Source organism: Pelophylax lessonae (assembly GCF_965119305.1).
Source record: "Pelophylax lessonae genome assembly, chromosome: 1".
In the NCBI taxonomy this organism is placed as follows: domain Eukaryota; kingdom Metazoa; phylum Chordata; class Amphibia; order Anura; family Ranidae; genus Pelophylax; species Pelophylax lessonae.
This window is the reverse complement of record NC_138768.1, coordinates 643,706,494-643,726,667: the sequence shown is the minus strand read 5'-3', so window position 1 is coordinate 643,726,667 and position 20,174 is coordinate 643,706,494.

Genomic DNA, 20,174 nt, shown 5'->3' with positions numbered 1-20,174 from the left:
GGTGATCCAGTGGGTCGGGTCGGTACATGTGATCAAGTGTCTCTCAAATTGTGATGGGGCACAGTATGCCACTTCTGAGGTACTCTGCTTGGGGATTTTTTAGCTCCCGCTGGGGGTGCAGCCTCGGGGATTATCCCCCACGATTTGAGCAGGGACAGACCTCTCTCCAGGATGGTTATGGAGTGAGAAGTTCTGTTTTTTTCCACTACTATCTTGGAGGGGTGCTTCCATTTGTAGGGGAGGTTATGGTTTCGAAGGGCTTTTGTTATAGTAGACAGTTGTCTCCTCATATCCAGGGTATGCTTGGAAAGATCTGCAAAAATTTGGAGTACGGGTCTGGGAGTTGGCTTAGCAGCCGAGATTTATGCAAGATGGTCTCTTTGGTTTGGTAGAAGTGTACCTAGAGTAGGGTATCTTGAGGCGTTTGCTGGGGCAAAAACGGGGGTTGTGGAACACTATGAATGTGGTCTATAGTGAGTTCCAGAGGAGTCGCCCCAGGAAGGAGTGTAGTGAAAACATCTAGGGCAGCTCTTTTGGCGGCATGGATTCAGGAATGCCCCGTATCTTTAAATTATTCTTTCTGGAGCGATCCTCCAGATCCACAATTTTAGCTTTCCGTCACATTTTCCTCATGTGCTTCTACCAAATCATTGACTGTAGTAACTATGTCAGACATGCAGGATTCCACATTGTGTACTCTATCTCCCAGGAAATGAATCTCTGCAGTAAATCTATTTGCAAGCGTCAGGATGTCAGACTGCAGGGAGGTATGAAGAGTGTCATGTCTTTAAGGGCAGTGTCCATGATGGGTTGCCCTACTGTCGGGAAGGCAGCTATGGGAGAAGTCCCCAGGGATATTGTCAGCATAGAGGTGTCTTTGTGGCCTGGTCCTGGGAGTCAAGCCTGAGCTTATATTTGGCAGGGCTGCTGCAGGAGGGACTTGAGGGCTCAGAAGTGTGAGGGGACACGGTACCTGTGTTCTGAAGACCTTCCGGTGGTGAATCGCCAGGCAGGTCCGAGTAGTATACCCCCTGCCTCTCCAGAGCGGCTAGGGCCGGAGCGCCGGCGCCATCTTGTCGACCGCTCCAGGATGGCGGCAGGAAGAAAGCAGTGATTTTCTTTGGCCTCTTTTCGTCCTTCCTCTTTCTGGACATGGTGGTAGGGTCTGTGCAGCCTCTGGGTGCCAGTAGTGTCCGGAATCTACCCGTTGTGATCCTCTCTATCTGCACCCTCTTCACTCTCTGCTGTGTGCACTCCCAAAGACACCAACACAAACACCACCACCACAACCACCACATACCCTCCGCTTGAGTCACTGGAATTATTTTCCAATCCATCACAAGACATTTGCAATGCACAGCCATTGTTGGCATCGGATCAGGAAGAGGTGGTAGCAACAGCCGCCACACAGCCGCAGTCTGACGACATTACCCAGATCAGCCCAAGGAGGTTGGTCCCCGCTGTTGCTGCCTACTCCGAGATCTCGAATGTTAGTGGTTGGGAAGGTGACGTGCATGATGACGTGTCTATGGACGTCACGTGGGTGGCCACAAGAGAGGAAGAGGAGGGGAGTTCAGAGGGAGAGACGGACCGGCAGATAGGGAGGAGGGGCATGCAGAACTTGCATTGCACAAGAGGTACAAAGCAGACTGCAAATGTATCAGGAGCGAGCCATCAACCATGTACAGTCACATCTGGCGCTCCCAGGACGCCGACACATGGCTCCGCAGTGTGGGCTTTTTTTAATGTGTCTGTTGCTGACAACAGTGTTGCCATCTGCAGCCTTTTCAGTCAACGCATAAGTCATGGTAAGCCCAACACTCACCTAGGGACGACCGCCTTAAGAAGGCACCTGAACTCCCATCACCGAGCCCAGTGGGAGCAACACCATCAGAACCCACAAAGCCACACTCCAGGCTCTCACCGTCCAGCCTCTTCTCCTCTCTCCTCACATTTGTCCTCCACACCACCTTCCATGATGCCATTGTCACGTTGTTCTGGAAAAAGGCAGGCTTCTGTGGCCCAAATGTTGGAGCGTAAAAAAATGATGTAAAAAAGTGGGGGTACTGCGCTTCTGGGTTGATAATCAATAATGAATCAATACATAAATCAATAAATAAATGAATAGTGTTATGTGTATGTGCCTGTCACAATATAAATATAAGGGAACTCAAATACCTAAAATAAATCCATACTCATAGTAAACAAATAACAATGTTGAAATATTGGTGCAAAAGTCTAAAAACCACTTAAAGTGCTAATGATGTTCTGGTGGCAAATAAAGTGCTCAGGTGCAAACAAATAAATATATCAAAGTGTCCTTAGTGCTTTACAAAAATATTAATAACGGTCTAAAAGTGCAAAAAAGTCCAAATAATTGAGGTAAGTGTTCAGGTGGGTAAAATATATCCACAGGTGCTACTCCTTCACCAAACACCGTGCAAAAGGTAGTGGGGTGCTTCTTCTTATCCCCTCTAGGTGTACTAGCCGCTTACCTTAAGGACTAAGGGAAAAAGCCTTATCAGTAATCCAGGGGGCTCCTCTCCAATCCTATACCATGTTCCACTAGGGTCAATAGTCAGGGCTGCTGTAGGTCACTTGGCTCCCTCTCTCCCTCCAGATTACCAGCGGTCACAGTAGATCTCAAAGTAAAATACTCAACATAGTGCAAGTATGTCTGGGTAACAGGTACTTTATTAAAATATAATTAAAACCACTCACATTTGTGGAAAATTCAAAGCGCAAAAGGATAGCATCGGAGTGGGATCGCAGTCCTCACTTCCGCAATGTGCGTCACTTCCGGTCCGAAAGTCCCTACGCGTTGCGCCACTTCCGCGTCACGTGGCTTCTTCAGTGGCGTAACGCGTGGCGTAACGCGTAGGGACGTTCGGACCGGCGACACAACCTGCCCGTCAGGCGTCTTATTTTTGACTGCCCGACGCGATGGAACTAATGTTGCATATGCTTAATAGGCTGCCCAAGCAGAAACGTGCAGTTAACGACTACCTGTATGAACTCTGCGGCAGGACAGGTTTTGGGGAGCTTGGGGTTTTTTTCACCTTGCCAGTGGCTGCTCATGCGCGACGCATGCAGACTTCTGTGGCCATTTAATGAGATCACCAAACTGGTCAGTCGCGGCCAGGGCGCCATCAGTGACATCATACCTTACGCCTTCTTTCTGGAGCTCGCATTACGTTGTGTCATTGATCAAGCTGTCGAGGAGCAGGAGCAGGAAGATGAGGAAGTCGCAATGTTGGATGAATTTCCAGTGGGTGTTATCTGAGACAAGTCAACAGCAGGAGTCTGAAGAGGAGTCAGAGGAGGATGGTGCTGGGGGGATGAGGAGGAGCAAGAAGAGCATGCTTTAAACTTTTCTGGGATCCCTGATGACATTATTCTGGATGATGAGCTGGAATCAGGCCACTACATCGCTTCCAGTTTAGAGCGAATGGGGGCCTTTATGCTTCAGTGTTTTAAGGGGGACCCCCGTATAAAAAGCATAAAGGCCAAGGACCAGTACTGGGTGGCAACGTACTTAGACCGCCGGTACAAACAAAAAATGGCAGAAATGTTACCACAATCACAGAGGGCGGTCAGAATGCAGCACTTCCAGACTTTGCTGCGGGAAATGCTGCATTCTGCTTTTGCATGCGCTGGCAGAGGAATTTCCAGTCACAGAGAGACAGTTGCGGGTAGCAATCCAACAGCGCCTGCAAGAAGAGGGCAGTTTATTTGAAGATGTCTTGGTCACTTCAGATATGAGATCCTTCTTTCAACCGAACCAACGACAGCTGTACTCTGGATCCAGCATCAGGGAACAGACCAACAGATTTCCGACTAAATTGGGTTAACGGCCGATGTGGACGCTCTGAGGAGTGGTGAACCCCTGGACTACTGGGTGGGCAGGCTTGACCTCTGGCCAGAGCTTGCACAATTTGCAATGGAAACGTTAGCTTGCCCTCTGTCCAGTGTCCTGTCCAAAAGGACGTTCAGCGCAGCAGGGGGGATCATGACCGATAAGCGCACTCGCCTAGCTCATGACTGTGTAGACTACCTCACATTTATAAAAATGAATGAGGCGTGGATCTCTGAGGAATTAAACACATGTGACCAGTAGACCATGTTTTATTGAAATTCCTCATACCAGGCCACAAATATCCGCCAGACCGCCATCCACCCACAACAATTCCTGGTCCTTGTCTTCACTAAATACAGCGGCATAAAAGGCATTTCATGTCAATTGAATGCCAAATTTTTGCGCCCTTTCAGGGCCGGCAATTATTTTTTCTGTGAATGCCTAATGTACCTCCAGCCACAGAATACAACTTTCTTTGCTGTCAGGTAAACCCATGTGGGCTAATTTTTGGGGCCTATGCTGGCCAACACTAGCTTCTGTATCCTGTGAATGCCTAATGTACCTCCAGCCACCAAATACTACGTTCTTTGCTGTCAGGTAAACCCATGTGGGCTAATTTTTGGGGCCTATACTGGCCGACACTTACTTTTGTATTCTGTGAATGCCTAATGTACCTACAGCCTCCAAACACTACATTCTTAGCTGTCAGGTAAACCCATGTGGTCTATTTTTGGGGCCAATACTGGCCGACACTTACTTCTGTATCCTGTGAATGCCTAAAGTACCTTCAGCCACAGAATACAACGTTCTTAGCTGTCACGTAAACGCATGTGGGCTTATTTTTGGGGCCTGGAATGGCCGACACTTACTTCTTTATCCTGTGAATGCCTAATTTTTAAGACTGGAAATGAAAATTAATGGGTCAGTAAAGGATCCGCCAAATTGTGGAATGGATGCAGACCCATTTTACAGATGTGTGAATGGACCCTATATGTATTTGACATGTATTTACCGGCTGCTGTGAGTTCTGGCTGATTTATGAAAAAAATTAAATAAATGTTTTGCTGTAAAAAAATAATAATAATTTTTAGGGAAATTTTTCCAATTGCAATACTTCTGTTATCACATTGTCCATGTGCTGGGACTATTTGTGCACAGCTAGTAAGTCTTTTGTGGCTGCAAATATGACCTAAAGGTTTTTAAAGTTTGCCTCCCATTAAAGTCAAAGGGGCCCGCCACGAACTCGTGGTTCGTGGACTTTTGAGAAAATTTGCAGCTGACGTTTGCGAACCGCCCCGGCCGATGTTCGTCCATCACTACTGGTCTATGCAAGGAATTAGGCTGCAAGTGATGTGGACTGCCGGGTGTATACTGTATAAACCCACACTTCGACTGAGGTTCAGGGCTTCAGTATTCTTCCTGTCTCCCCTGTCTGAGTCTGAGTCTGATCTGTTCCTGATCCTTGTATCCGGATCCTGAGACCTGCTCCCTGTACCCTGCTTCCTGCTCCCAGTTCCTGGCTTCCTGTTCCCCTTGTCTTCTGTTTTATCTTGTCTTGCTCATGTGTGCTTGCTCCATTTTGGATATAGTAAGTTAGGGTATTATTTGGGTTTTGCTCTGTCACATTTATTTTCTCTTACTTTGTTAATGGTTTACTGGTGTTGGTATTGGAGTGTGTCATTTGGTTTAATAAACCTTTTTTAACCTTATTTGCCCTTGCTGGAAGCCTGCATGTGGTATCTCTGACATAATACTGAAGCCCCTATGATCGGATCGGCTGCACCTGGGAATCAGGTCTCAGCATTTGCTAATTGCTGCAAGATGCATTCTGAGGAGGTTTTGTATTTTAAACTGCTTGTAACAGAAGACAGGGAATATTGCCGCCAAATTTTGAAAGAGCAGACTAGGGAACCGTTGTTGGAATGCATCCATCTGGCTCACTCTCTTGTTGATCAAGGCAGAGTTTTGTTCGGAGAAATTCAGCCACTCATTAACATTTGTGCAGAGATGGCTTCGTCTAGTACCCCTAATGGTGGTGATGTTTATTCTCCTCCTTTTAGTGTGTCTCAAGTGGAATCTCTTGTGTGGCTATTGGAAGATGATAAACCCTATTTCCTTGAACATTATTCACTATATTTACAAGAGGCTCCACTGGATTGTATGAAAGTACATTCTCTGCTCCTCTTTTTCCACTATCTCTCAGTGCTGCTTTAACTCCTCCATCTGCTGCAAAATGTTTTCATAGCCCTGCAAACACTCACACGATTCCAGTGTCTAAACTTAAAAAAAGGAAATTCTTCCCAAACATTACAATTCTGCCTCTGTCCTCTCCTGCCTCCATGCCAGTCAATTGGCCCAGTCTGCTTCCGTGCCAGCTGATCTGCTCCAATCTGCCTCCACACCAGCTGATTATCTCCAGTCTTCCTCCACACCATTCACTCTGGTCCAGCCTGTTACAATGCCAGTCGCTGATGGTCCTCTGACTGCTGTCAAGCCTGATTTGCCTCTGCTGCTGCCCAGCCTGATGTGCCTCTGCCTGCTGCCCAGCTTGATGTGCATCTGCCCGCTGCCCAGCCTGATGTGCCTTGGCCCACTGCCCAGCCTGATGTGCTCTGCGCACTGTCCAGGCTGCTGTGTTTCTGCCCAGCCTGTGTGCCTTTGCCCATTACCCAGCCTGATGTGCCTTTGCCCGCTTCCCAGCCTGATGTGCCTCTGCCTGCTGACCAGCCTGATGTGCCTCTGCCCACTGCCCAGCCTGATGTGCTCTGCCCACTGCCCAGACTGCTGTGCCTCTGCCCAGCCTAATGCGCCTCTGCCCGCTGCCCAGCCTGATGCGCCTCTGCCCGCTGCCCAGCCTGATGGGCCTCTGCACACTGCCTGGCATGATGTGCCTCTGTCCACTGCCCAGCCTGATGTGCCTCTGCCCGCTGCCCAGTCTGATGTGCCTCTGCCCGCTGCCCAGCCTGATTTGCCTCTGCCTGCTGCCCAGCCTGCTGATCCGGTGCTCCCTGCCTAGCATGATGATCTGGTGCCTGCTGCCCAATATTCAGCTCGACCCTCTTACAGAATTTTCTTGGAAAGCACTGCCCCAAGTCACAGTCCTGAAACTGCAGAAAAACTAGATCATCCCATAACCACACAAGAATGGGACTTAGCTCACAAACATATAAAACCTGGGAAAAGCCCTGGCCTAGATGGCCTCACAACTACTTACAATAAAACTTTCTCAGCTACTCCTTTCCTTAAAGCGTTCAACTCTCTCTCTACTACCAACTCACTCACATCACATGGCACATATTGCGGTTATACCCAAAGAGGGAAAAGACCCCACCCAAACAGCAATCTACAGACCTATTTCTCTACTAAACATGGATATTAAAATCTTTGCAAAACTGTTGGCCAATCATATACTTCCCCTCCTCCCTTCCATTATCACCCAAGACCAGGTAGGTTTTGTCCCTGGTAGGGAAGCCAGGGATAATGCTATCAAAGGAATTAACTTGCAATACCTTTTGTCCTCCTCCAAACAAGAAGGCTTTTTCCTGTCTTGGACACAGAGAAGGCATTTGACAGGGTGTAAATAATGTGTCTAGTGCACTCAAAAAATAAAAAAGCGGCAAGAGGTGTGCTGAAATAGGAAGCATTTCTTCTCCCGCACGTGCTGTGTGATTTCCTCAACTGCAATAAGAGTGTAATCTCATGGATTCCTGGAAATAGCCACAATTCCTCTATCCTGTGTCAATCAGCCCTATGCCAAAAATTCCAGTGAAGGAGTCATCTGCCTTGTGCCGGGGAAGGTTTATATGAAGCAGTATCTGCATTGTGAGAGAGTATCTGGAAATCATTTGTGGGAAACAGCCTTTCAGCCCCAAGCATCTAACCATGTTGGTCTTTGGTGGTTCCTATTCAGGATAGAGTTTTTGGCTGATTTTCCATAAACATTTGGTAAGAGACCATTCCATCTATCTGCACGTGGTGTCACAGTGTGTGTTGTGGTGAAAATACAGCTTGGGTCTAATAAGGAGCCATTTCACCTCAAAACTTTGAGGACACGCTGCACTGCAAGGATTGTTTGAATCACTGCATCCCTAGAATGAGATAATCATCACTTTTCTAGTGGACTCACACTTGTCATTTGTGGACCTATTCACTTATATTTTATTGTATTGTATTTTATTTCTGTGCACGGGTGGTGTTGCACAGTGCACTTTACTAAATTATCTTTTAGATATTCATGTATATCTATGTTTATGTAGATTATTTATGATTTTGTGTTATTCACTTGAAGAGATTTTTGTCTTTTCAATTTATTTTATTTTTTGAGCGCACTAGACACATTTATTTACATTATCTATTTATTCCAATAAGGTTTTTTGGAATCCTAGTTGCTGCCATCTTACATTTATCAGCGCACCTTTTTCTTTTTTACCTTAATTTGCCAGGGTGGCCTGGGACTATATGGAAGCAGTACTCAGATCCCTGGGAATGGGCAACTGCCTACTAACCTTCATCATGTCTCTCTATGCCAACTCCATGGCCAAGGTTGGGTCAACAGCCTCCTTTGAAATGCCTTATCTATTCAAAATGGTACGAGGCAGGGTTGCCCTTTCTCCCCTATCCTATTCATACCCAGCTTAGAACCCTTTCTACATAGCCTCAGAAATAATTCAGATTTTTGAGAAGTACATACCCCTTATAAAGATATATGCTTGCTGCTTTTGCAGATGACATCCTTCTCTTTCTCACAGAACCACATAACTCACTACCCAAACTTTTAGCTGAATTTTACCAATTTAGATTTATCTCTAACCTCAAGATTAATTTCTCCTAATTGTATGCCCTGAATGTTTCCCTTCCTCACCAAATAGTCACCCAATGTCAGGGAAGTTTCCCCTTCCAATTGAAAGAAAATGCTATAACTTATCTAGGCATTCAACTCCCTGGCCACTCAAAAAATCTATATCCTAAGAACTATCTACCCATTTTACAAAACCCCACCAATGACCTCAAATGATGGAATAAACCCACCTTTTCCTGGTTTGGTAAAGCAGCCACCCAAAAAATGAACGCCCTTCCCTGCCTTCTTCATATTCTACAAGCGGCTCCAATTCACATCCCCACAACCTTTTTCCAAAACTATAAAAGTTTATGCATCATGTTCCTTTGGGGAAACCGAAGAGCTAGAATTAGCTACTCTCAATTATCTCTACCTAAACAAAAAGGTGGGATAGGACTACCAGATCTTAGAAACTACTACTGTGCTTGTGTAACGCTCCTGCATTTTATGTATGGTGTGGATTTTCAGCTGCAGAAATATTCCACTTCAGTAGTCAGGTAGAGAAACGCTGAGACACCAATCCCAACTCCCAATGACTCATCATGTGTGGAGGATCTCAATTCAGCAAGTAAATACACACACTCAATAAGATGTTTCCTAGAGTGACTTATGTATATAGTAACACAGTGATGATAGGCTGAAGAGACAGGTTGGGTAGAGATGGTAGATGACAGACACTTGAAAGGAAATATTCTTGAAAGTAAGATAGTAGCAGATGGGATGCAGATAGGTTTAGCAATCATGTATGGTAGCAGATGACAGAGTAGCAGGTGGACATACAAGAGAGATAAACCCAGTGCAAGAACAGGTGGTAGTAGGTTCAAAGCTAGCAATCTTAGATAATGCAGATGTAGTAATAGTCCTTAGTATGCAGAGCTAGATAGTGTAAGCTTCAGTATGAAGGTTATAGAGGTTTCCCCTATGGGGTACTTATCACTAATAGCAATGTAGCAGAGGAGAGGTTCGGCAAGAGCGGATGATCCGGTAGCGGGATACAAGGATCAGCGCAGCGTGGTTCCGACAGCGAGGTATGCTTGCAAGCATGAGAGCTTCAAGACAGGTTAGCATCAAGGCACAAAGCAGTTTGATCGAACACATGTGAGTGAGAGCCGGCGATCTAAATAGCCATCCAGTCCGGCGCTCAGTGATGACAGCATCAGTCTTAAAGGTGTATGCGCACCTTACCAAAAGAGAATGGTGGGGCGCATACACTTATGAAAGAGTAATTAGGGTACCCAAAGGTACCAGAACATTACAGTACCTCCCCCCCCCCCTTAAGGCCGGCTCCTGAAGGCCTCTGGAGCTGGTTTGTCTGGGTACTTCGCATGAAAATTGCGGATTAATCTAGAGGCATGTATGTCCGAGGTGTTTAGCCAGGTGTCGTCTTGGGGCCCATAGTTCTTCCATCGAACCAAGTACTGAAGTCTTCCTCTGTGGATACGAGAATCCAGAATCTCTTTTATCTCATATTCTTCTCCACCTTCAACTTGTACAGGAGGAGGAGGTGGGATAGTAGGCCTTATTCCTTGGTCAGGAACATGGGGCTTCAGTAGCGACACATGGAAAATGGGATGCATTTTGAGGTCTATTGGTAATGTAAGCTGTACTGCAGCTTTTCCAATAAGTTTCTTGATTGGGAAAGGTCCCAAGAACAGAGGTCCAAGCTTTTTGCTAGGGATTTTCAGTCTTAAATTTTTTGTTGAGAGCCAAACGAGGTCCCCGATAGCGTACTGAGGAGAAGGTCTTCTGCGAAGATCATAGTACTTCTTTTGTTGACTATGAGCGTGTGCAATGGTAGTATTAAGCAAACCCAGAGAGTCCTTTATTTGGGTAAGATAGTCTGAAGCTACTGGGTTATTTGAAGGAAGGATGCGTGGTGGAAGAATAGAGGGATGAAACCCATAGTTCAAGTAGAACGGACTCTGCTTGGTCGTACTGTGGGTTGCGTTGTTGTAGGCAAATTCTGCCAGAGGGAGAAGATCCACCCAATCATCCTGTTGGTAAGAAGTGTAACAACGTAAATATTGCTCGATGCATTGGTTGACTCTTTCAGTCTGTCCGTTGGTCTGCGGATGGTAAGGAGAAGTGAGCTTCCGCTCGATCCGTAGTATGTGACATAGTTCTTGCCAGAACTTGGAAATAAATTGTGATCCACGGTCAGACAGAAGAGTTTTTGGGATACCATGTAACTTAAAGACACTTGTTTCATCAGGAGTTCTGCCGTTTGTTTGGACGAAGGTAGTCTGCGAATAGCAATGAAATGTGCCATTTTTGTCAGATGGTCCACTGACACTAAGATGGTATTTAATCCTTTGGAAGGAGGCAATTCCACTATAAAGTCCAAGGACACAACTTCCCATGGAGTTTAGGGTATTGGTAGACTGCATAGTAGACCGGATGGTCTCGTAGTGTCAATTTTGGACCTGGCACAGACATTGCATGAAGAGACGAATTTTTGTATAGATGTTTTCATGTCAGGCCACCAGAATTGCCTGGTAATCAGATTAAGAGTCTTTGTCATACCCATATGTCCTGCCATAGGCACATCATGCGATAATTCCAAGATCTTGGTGCGTATGGTAGGTGGTATGTAAAGTTTGTCGTTGTAGTAGAGGAAGCCTTCTGCATCAGTATTTAGTTGTGGTGGGGGTGAATCCAAACTTATACCATGCAAAACCTCTTCCTTCAAGGAACGGACAACTCCAATAATGCGTTTGTGAGGTATTATAGGAACGGAAGGGATTTCGAAGTAGTTTTCTTCAGTTAGTCGTGATAGTGCATCCGCCTTTTTGTTTTTATCTGCAGGTGTGTAGGTCACTAGGACGTTAAACCTTAGAAAGAATAGTGACCATCGTACCTGTCGGTGAGAGAGAGTTTTGTTAGTCTGAAGATATTGGAGATTTTTATGGTCCGTGTATATAAGTATTGGTAATTGGGTGCCTTCGAGTAGATGTCGCCAATTCTCCAGAGCCAATTTTATAGCAAGCAGTTCCTTTTCACCCACGGGGTAATTTATCTCTGGACTGCTTAGGGATTTAGAAAAAAAGGCGACTGGATGAAGTGGTGAAGTGTGAGTTGGTCGTTGGGAGAGTATTGCTCCTACTGCCATGTTTGATGCATCTACTTCCAGAATGTATTGGAGGGATGGGTCTGGATGGCGTAGTATGGGAGCAGAAGTAAACCTTGTCTTTAACAGGTGAAAAGCTTTATTTGCTTCATCTGACCATTTGAATGGTTTTTTAATGCTAGTGAGCTGTGTGAGGGGTCTCATAATGGCAGAGAAGTTTCTAATGAACTTCCTGTAGAAATTCGAAAATCCAAGGAATCGCTGTAGCGCCTTGCGTGTGGTTGGTGTAGGCCAATCCTGAATGCAGGATATCTTACTCATGTCCATCTCGATTCCTGTTTTGGATATGATGTAGCCTAGAAACAGTACCTCTTCTTTATGAAACAAGCATTTTTTCAGTTTCACATAAAGGTTGTGTGCAAGCAATCTCGATAATACTAGTCTTACATGTCTTATGTGTTCAGACAGGGATCGTGAATATATAAGTATATCGTCCAGATATACCACAACACAGACATCTAGTAAGTCTCTGAAAATATAATTTATAAATCGTTGAAAAACTGCAGGGGCGTTGCATAGCCCGAATGGCATTACAAGATATTCGAACAATCCGTATCTGGTTCTGAATGCAGTCTTCCACTCATGTCCATCTTGGATTCGAATGAGATTGTATGCTCCTTTCAGGTCCAATTTTGAAAAATAGGTAGCTCCACGCACCTGCTCAATGAGCTCAGGGATAAGCGGTAGAGGATAGCGATCTTTTATTGTAATAGCATTCAATTGCCTATAGTCGATGATAGGCCTGAGACTTGAGTCCTTATTGCGGACAAAAAAGAGTCCTGCTGCTGTGGAAGAAGTGGAAGGTCTAATAAAACCTTTTTCCAAATTCTCATCCAAATAGTCTTTGAGATGGGAAAGTTCATCCTGTGAAAGAGGATAAACATGACAGAACGGCAATTTGCTATTTGGGAGTAGATCAATGCTACAATCATAGTCTCGATGGGGAGGTAGTGCTTGAGCATTTTTGTCAAGAAAAACCTCAGAGAGATCCTGATAATATAGTGGTGCAATCTCATCTGTCACCACAGACAGGATCTTCCCGAAAGACGGGAGGTTACACGTACCCTCGCAATAGCAAGAGAGGAAGGTCAGGGTCCGTTCCTTCCAATCTATGGTTGGTTGATGTGTGTGCAACCAGGGAAGTCCCAAAACAATGGGAAAGTGGGGTGAAGGTATTAGATCGAAGGTAGTGGTCTCCATATGAGACCCGTTAGTAGTGACTAGGAGTGCCTGTGTCTGATCAGTGATCGGACAAGAGGATAAAGGAACACCGTTAATAAGACTCACTGAGACAGGTTTAAGTTTAGAAATAATAGGAACTTTATTTAAAGCAGCAAAACGTATGTCAATATAATTTCCACAAGATCCTGTGTCAATCATGGCCTTAGTAGTAATCCTGTTCTGGTCCCACTGTAATGTTAAGCAAACAGAAAGGTAAGGGTTAGTGATTGAAGTTGTCAATCCCCCTAGGAGGACATGTGAACACTCACCCTTCTTTTTGTAGACTAGGGGACAGACGTTTATCTTGTGATCCGGGGATGCACAGTACAAGCAGAGATTACCAGATCGTCTTCTGGCTCTTTCCATAGTTGATAGAGGTGGGCGTATGGTTCCTACCTCCATAGGAACGGGGTCAACGGCCGAAATCCGAGAAGAACTGGATAATGGCATTCCCATTTTCTCAGCCTTTCTTTCTCGTAGTCTTCTATCTATGGTGATACTGAGTTGTATCAATGCATCCAAGGTTTTTGGCAGATCCGCTCGGGCGAGCTCGTCTTTAACGGCCTCTGATAGGCCAAGCCTAAATTGGGATTTCAGAGATGCATCATTCCATTCTGAATCAAGGGTCCATCTCTTGAATTCTGCGACAAAGTCTTCTACAGGTCTCCCACCTTGTTTCAAGGATCTTAATTGAAGATCGGCAGTACTCTGCCTATTGGGATCATCATATAGGCTAGTGAGTTCTGCTAGGAACAAGGCATAGGAGTTGAGAAGCTGGTCGCTTTTCTCAAAAAGAGAGTCTGCCCAGGCCCGAGGATCGCCTGTTAGGTAAGAAATAATAGTACAAACCTTAATGTGATCAGTAAGGTAGGTACAGGGTTTTAGCAAGAAAAGTAACTCACATGCGTTTTTAAATTCGCGAAATTTTTTGCGATCGCCTGTAAATACCAAAGGAGGATTTATTTTGGGTTCAGGGGACTGAGCAGTGGTAAGTTGTGTCAGTCTAATTACCTGCTGAGACAGAGCCTGATTGTCTTCTTTTAATTCAGCAAGTGCATGTATTAACGCAGGTACTTGCTGTTTTAATTGTGTCATCTGAGTGGTTATTTCTGCTGAATCCATTTGTGGTTCGTTCAATCTGTAACGCTCCTGCGTTTTATGTATGGTGTGGATTTTCAGCTGCAGAAATATTCCACTTCAGTAGTCATGTAGAGAAACGCTGAGACACCAATCCCAACTCCCAATGACTCATCATGTGTGGAGGATCTCAATTCAGCATGTAAATACACACACTCAATAAGATGTTTCCTAGAGTGACTTATGTATATAGTAACACAGTGATGATAGGCTGAAGAGACAGGTTGGGTAGAGATGGTAGATGACAGACACTTGAAAGGAAATGTTCTTGAAAGTAAGATAGTAGCAGATGGGATGCAGATAGGTTTAGCAATCATGTATGGTAGCAGATGACAGAGTAGCAGGTGGACATACAAGAGAGATCAACCCAGTGCAAGAACAGGTGGTAGTAGGTTCAAAGCTAGCAATCTTAGATAATGCAGATGTAGTAATAGTCCTTAGTATGCAGAGCTAGATAGTGTAAGCTTCAGTATGAAGGTTATAGAGGTTTCCCCTATGGGGTACTTATCACTAATAGCAATGTAGCAGAGGAGAGGTTCGGCAAGAGCGGATGATCCGGTAGCGGGATACAAGGATCAGCGCAGCGTGGTTCCGACAGCGAGGTATGCTTGCAAGCATGAGAGCTTCAAGACAGGTTAGCATCAAGGCACAAAGCAGTTTGAACGAACACATGTGAGTGAGAGCCGGCGATCTAAATAGCCATCCAGTCCGGCGCTCAGTGATGACAGCATCAGTCTTAAAGGTGTATGCGCACCTTACCAAAAGAGAATGGTGGGGCGCATACACTTATGAAAGAGTAATTAGGGTACCCAAAGGTACCAGAACATTATAGCTTGTCACCTTACCAGGGAACTAGACTTGAATATCCATGACAGATTTAAAGAATGGGTTGACCTTGAGGCATCATTCACTCCATTTCCCCTACACTTGTTATCCTGAATATTCCCGAAACATATCCAGACCGAAGTTCACTGTCATCCCCTAATCATACCAACCATTCAATGCTTTAGCAAAATCTGTAAATCAATGTCCTTATCCTCAATACTAGGCCCCCTCACCCCTCTTTGTCTTTAACCTGACTTCCCTCCTGGAATGCACCTCAATTTCTTAATTGATAGCTGGCCACACAGAAGCGTATCATCACATCATTTTTTCTCACATGGTAATCACTTACCATGACAAAACCTCCTGTAAAACAGGGAAAGACCTTTTACCTCCCTCTGGACCTACACCCCACTCGAGCACTACAACAGATCTTTAGACAGAAAATTCAATGTCTCCAGACCCCATTCACCTTTTGATTCTTTATATGTGAAGCAAAAGCCCCAAGGACACCTAATTTTCACTCAGACACCTCCCCCAATGTTGGGATACCATGCACAGTTTGGGAAAATTACCTTTCCATATCACCAGAGGAATGGGAACAAATTTACCTGAATATCCATAAGGGATCTATAAATGTATCCACACAGGAAAATGGCTATAAAATCCAAGCCTGATGTATTGTACCCCCTCCCTCATTCACAAATTTTGCCCAGATCTCTCTGACACCTGCTGGAGATGCCAACTTGACTGGGGGAACCTCTTACACAAACGGTGGAACCAAACTTTTTGGATGAAGTACATTGCATTATTACTAAAGAGTAGGGTTGAGCGGACACCTGGATGTCCGTGTTCGGGGGGTTCGGCCGAACTTTAAAAAAAAGTCCGGGTCCGTGTCCCGGACTTTTGCCAAACTTTTCCCGGACACCGAACCCCATTGAAGTCAATGGGGACCCGAACTTTCAGGCACTAAAATGGCTCTAAAACACCAAAGGAAAGGGCTAGAGTGCAGCAAATGGCATCAAAACGTAATTAAGAGCATGGCAAGTGCTCTGCAAACAAATGTGGATAGGGAAATAACTTAAAACAACAAAAAAAAACAGAAAAATAAAACAATGTTCTTCATCTCTGAAGGACGAGGCCCATATGGAGTAGGAGGGAGGTTGAGGTGGTGGTGGATGTGGCGGTGTCATAGGCGTGCGCACAGGGTGTGCCGGGTGTGCCTGGGCACACCCTAATCACCTAGGGCACATTAGCATTATCGCTCTGTTTGCCAGTGAGGAGATGGGAAAGATCTCCCTCGGACCTGCTCTGCTCTATTTCTCTTTGCCAGCAGGGAGAGTAATGTATCAGGGCCATGTACATGTAGGCAAACACATGCATGTGTATTTCAACTTTGGGGTGCACACCCTAATGCAATAGGCTGCGCACACCTATGGGCGGTGTAGGTGTAAGCGGCGGTGGAGGAGGACCAGGGCCGGATTAAGAGCATCATGGGCTTGGTGCTGAGGATTTTGAAGGGCCTTAAGGGCCGTGCCTTGGCATGCACCCAGAGGAGGAAGGGTGCAGCCATGCATGCCTAATTCAACATGGGATGCTGTCTCTGAAGCCCATAAACACATCCATGCATCGGCAACTGTCCCTCCTTGTCCGGCCTTCGTGCTGTGTGGGGAGGTTCTGAGGGAGCTGCCTGGGGAAGCGAGCATAGAAGCCAGACTTCTGTGTTTACAAGTGACAGAAGAGCGGTAACAGTGAATATGCCTAAATAAAAGGTAGGGGCCTGGAGCTGCAGCTCCAATAGCCCCTACGTTAATCTGGCCCTGAGGAGGAGGATGAGGTAGCCAATACTGCTTCTTTTCACAAATTTTAAATGAGGGTACACCCCAAAAGAGTGAGAAAAAGCAAAAATGGAACAATGGGTGGGTAAGGTCGGTATCCATCGCTATTCTGCACAAGGTACGGAAAAGTCCCGTGGGATCCATGCCTGGTTCATTTTAATGAACGTGAGCTTGTCCACATTGTCTCTGGACAGGCGGCTGCGCTTGTTTGTGATAACGCCCCCAGCCGTGCTAAATACCCGTTCAGATAATACACTGACTGCAGGGCACGCCAGCACCTCCAAGGCGTAAAGGGCAAGCTCAGGCCATGTGCCCAACTTGGAGACCCAGAAGTTGAAGGGGGCAGACCTCTCATTCAGTACGTCTAGGCGTGTGCACACATACTGCTCCACCATGTTGGTAAAATGCTGCCTCCTGCTAAGACGTTCCATTTAAACTGCTGGTGCTGCTGTTTGTTGTGGCGTGCTGACAAAGCTTTTCCACATTTCGGCCATGCTAACCCTGCCTTCTGAGGTGCTGGCGGTGCCCTGGTTGCGTTGGCGACCTCTTCCTCCTCCTCCTCCTCCTCCTCCTCCTCTGCCTTGTGCTTCCACTGTGGCCCCGCTGTCAGGTGGGAATGCCAGCAGCATGGCGTCTACCAGCGTGCGCTTGTACTCGTGCATCTTGCGATCGCGCTCCAGTGAGTGAATTAAGGACGGTACGTTGTCCTTGTAACGGGGATCCAGCAGCGTGGCCACCCAGTAATCAGCACAAGTTAGAATGTGGGCAACTCGGCGGTCATTGTGGAGACACTGCAGCATGTAATCGCTCATGTGTGCCAGGCTGCCCAGAGGCAACGAAAGGCTGTACTCTGTGGGAGGTGTATCTTCCGTGTCCTCTGTATCCCCCCAGCCACGCACCAGTGATGGCCATGAGCTGGCCTGGGTGCCACCCTGCTGTGAACATGGTTCCATCTCCTCCTCCAGCTCCTCCTCCTCCTCATCCTCCAGAACTGTGCCCCTGCTGGACAATTGTGTCCCTGGCATTTGTGTGTGCAGGAACCCACCCTCGGAGCCCCTTGCGAATGACTGTCCTGAAAGCCTTGGAAATGTTACCTCCTCATCCTCCTCCTCCTCATCCTGTGCCACATCCTCTTCCATCATCGCCCGAATTGTTTTTTCAAGGAGGCATAGAAGTGGGATAGTTAAGCTGAGAACGGCGTCATCGGCACTGGCCATGTTGGTGGAGTACTCAAAACAGCGCAACAAGGCACACAGGTCTCGCATGGAGGCCCAGTTATTGGTGGTGAAGTGGTGCTGTTCCGCAGAGCGACTCACGCGTGCGTGCTGCAGCTGAAACCCCACTATGGCCTGCTGCTGCTCACACAGTCTTTGCAGCATGTGCAAGGTGGAGTTCCACCTTGTGGGCACGTCACATATGAGGCGGTGAGCGAGAAGGCCGAAGTTACGCTGCAGCGCTGACAGGCGAGCAGCAGCAGGGTGAGAACGCCGAAAGTGCGCACAGACGGCCCGCACTTTCTGCAGCAGATCTGACATATCGGGGTAGTTTTTAAGGAACCTCTGCACCACCAAATTCAGCACATGCGCCAGGCAAGGGATGTGCGTCAAACCGGCTAGGCCCAGAGCTGCTATGAGATTTCGCCCGTTATCACACACCACCAGGCCGGGCTTGAGGCTCGCTGGCAGCAACCACTCATTTGTCTGCGTTTCCATGCTCCTCCACAACTCCTGCGCGGTGTGTGGTTTGTCCCCCAAACAGGCAAGTTGTAAAACTGCCTGCTGTAGTTTACCCCTGGCCGTGCTGAAGTTGGTGGTGAAGGTGTTACGCTGTCCGGATGAGGAGGCGGTAGAGGATGAGGAAGCGGAGTAGGAGGAGTTAGGAACAGGAGGCAAACTGAAGCGCCCTGCAATCCTCGGTGGTGGAAGGACATGCGCCAAATTGCTATCCGCCTCAGGCCCATCCGCCACTGCATTTACCCAGTGTGCCGTTAGGGAGATATAACGCCCCTGACCATGCTTACTGGTCCACGTATCGGTAGTTAGGTGGACCTTGCCAGAGATGGCGTTGCGCAGTGCACACCTGATTTTTTCCCCCACTTGGTTGTGCAGGGAAGGGATGGCTTGCCTGGAAAAGTAGTGGTGGCTGGGCACGACGTACTGTGGGACAGCCACCGACATAAGGTTTTTAAAACTGTGCATCTCCACCAGATGGAATGACAGCATTTCAAAGGCCAAGAATTTTGAAATGCTGGCATTCAGGGCCAGGGATAGTGGGTGGGTAGGGGGGTACTTCCTCTTCCTCTCAAGTGTTTGGGAGATGGAAAGCTGAACGGTTCCACAGGACATTGTGGAGATGGTTGGTGACCCAGGTGGTGGTGTTGCTGACAGATCCTCTGTTTGCGGGGTGGCAGGTGCCGGTATCACTACAGATGTGGCTGGAGCGGCCGAGACTGCAGCAGAAGAGGAAGCAGGATGAGCCAGAGACGTTTCTTGGTTTTGAAGGTGTCTACTCCACTGCAGCTCGTGCTTTGCACTTAGATGCCTGATCATGCAGGTTGTGCTCAGGTTGAGAAGGTTTATGCCTCGCTTCAGGCTCTGATTGCACAGGGTGCAAACCACTCGTGTCCTGTCATCAGCACATTTTCTAAAGAACTTCCACGCTAGAGAACTCCTTTGAGCTGACTTTGGTGCGCTCGTTCCCTTGCTGCATTGGGCAGTAGCGGGCGTAGTGTCTAGGGCACGGCCGCTCCGCTTCTGCACCCTGCTCCCTCTTCTGCTGTGCTGGTGGCTCTGTGCGACCACCGCCTCTTCCTCCAAACTACTCAGGTCACCTGCATGACCTTCATTCCATGTGGGGTCGAGGACCTCATCGTCCTCCACATCATCTTCCACCCAGTCTTCACCCCTGCCCTCCTTGTCGGTCTCCACAATGCTGAACGCCACAGCAGTTGGCACCTGCGTTTCGTCATCATCGGAGACGTGCTGCGATGGTCCTTGCATGTACTCATCTTGAGAAATAAGTGGTTGGGCATCGCTGCACTCAATCTCTTCAACTTCTGGGGCAGGGCTAGGTGGATGGCCCTGGGAAACCCTGCTGACAGAGTCCTCAAAAAGAAGAAGAGACTGCTGTATGGATTGGGGCTCAGACTGCTTGCCTGATTTCCAAGGGGGTGTGGTGAAAGACGATTGGACATTGGCTGCAGGTGCCAACTCTGACCTTTATGCAGTAGACTGGGTGGGAGACAATGTGAAGGAACCGGAGGCACTGTCAGCAACCCAATCTACTATCGCCTGTACTTCTTCAGGCCTCATCACGTCTAGAGGCGCATGATGCCCT